This window comes from Archocentrus centrarchus, chromosome 15, assembly GCF_007364275.1.
Source record: "Archocentrus centrarchus isolate MPI-CPG fArcCen1 chromosome 15, fArcCen1, whole genome shotgun sequence".
Lineage (NCBI taxonomy): Eukaryota > Metazoa > Chordata > Actinopteri > Cichliformes > Cichlidae > Archocentrus > Archocentrus centrarchus.
Genome location: NC_044360.1, coordinates 11,487,856 through 11,489,625, shown reverse-complemented (window position 1 = coordinate 11,489,625; position 1,770 = coordinate 11,487,856).

The window sequence follows — 1,770 nt, the reverse complement described above, 5'->3', positions numbered from 1 at the left end:
AGAAACTCCACTGCGCAACCAATTACGCGACTTTACGTTTTTGCTGGCACCGCATCAGACGTGCAACTCACTTTCAAGATAATAACAACAAGCAGGGTGATTGGTGGCTTTACGTGACGCGCTGAACGGGAGAGCTGAATTATGGATATGCCTCCCAAAGCGCGAAGATAAATAATCAGAGGAAAAAACAGAAAATGGGCACGTGTGGTAAGGAGGGAAGGGATTTAAAATATACTTATTTCAGTTTATTACAAAACTTCAAATATCTTCAAGTAAGAGCTCTACAAAGAAAGAAGCAGCGTGTATAATCTTTGTTTTGTTGATTCACTCTAGGGAGGGGTCAGGGGGGTCAAGGTCAACTTAAAAACAAACAAACAAACAAAAAACACTGCACTTCTGGAGCAAGCTCAAGAATATTTTAGCCCACCAGTGTTTGCTGACGATGACACGGACTCTGACTTACAAACAAATCATTAATGCAAAAAATGAAACCAGTAAGAGCAGAATAAGGATGCATGCAACCCCCGAAACATCCCGCAGGACTATTTCCTTATGGGGTATTTATTTATTTTTCTTGTTTTAATACTTCCTTTTGAATGAATCACTCCTGGCATCCACACAATCCTCATGGCTAATTAGAAAAGTCAGTGGTGGAACAAAAAATTACGTGGATTGTGGGTTTTATGCGTTCATGTACACTTTATAAAAAACAAAAAAAACAACAACAACTTTGTTCCAGTTGGAAGGCCGCATAAGGACGTAATTTATCTGGGCCTGTTTATCATGATGCGAGGTTATAAGCACCCAGCCAAGAAAGACATAAACAAGTCTATTAGATGTGTCCACATAAAGTATGTGCTTAATTCAAGTTTTATTAATATATTTTTGTCAACAAATAAAATATTCTTAGTCAATGACTTTTTATTTCCAGTATGAGAGGAGCACATTTTAATTCTAGCAAACAGCAAACCTCTGTTAGGTTAAGATGTCGGTGGTGAGCTGTAAGAGACCAGCAAACTCTAATAAAATGCCTCAACAGTGTGATCGATTGTGTGCAGTTCTTTTTTTTTTTTTTTTAAGTGGCTCTTGGTTTAAATTTGGTGGGTGAATGAGGCAGAATGTTTCCCAGAGCCACTCTTGGCACCCTGTGGTGTGCTGGAGCTCAGGAAACCAAAGTCTCTTTATCTGAAGGGCAATTAGAAAGGGGCATAACATGATGGAGGGCAACTGGACTGGACTTTCTTGCACAGCACAGGAAACAGTTACAGTATAGAATGTAGACAGTAACCCAGAGCTGACGTCAAGAGTTAAATGACAGGGTTCGTTCCGTTTTTTCAGCTAGAAAAAGAAAAAAAAAAAAAAAGAGAGAGAGAACACTCTTTAATTTTGATCCAAGACAACACACATTGTTGGCTGACGCAAAAGCGACTGAACCTCATGCAACATCATCAGCTCCATTATGCGGCACTACGTAGGCGAGAAATGGTGGGAAAATTTGCAGATGAAAGCAACCTCATCTATAAGGAACACCCATCCTCCAACTGAGGACAGTGAACGTAGCCAATGATGGACGCCACTGAGGTCTGTGTGATCTCGCCTCCCAAGTTTGTCCGGGCTGTGAGTGAGGCCATTGAAGGACCAAAATGGAGCTTTACTTCCACATTTGAAGCCACACCAAAGTCTGGCATCCTCCAATGAGCATAGGAGCTACGGTATATATGGATTATAAAAGAGCTGTACATCCAAGCTCATGCTTAAAGACACAGTCAA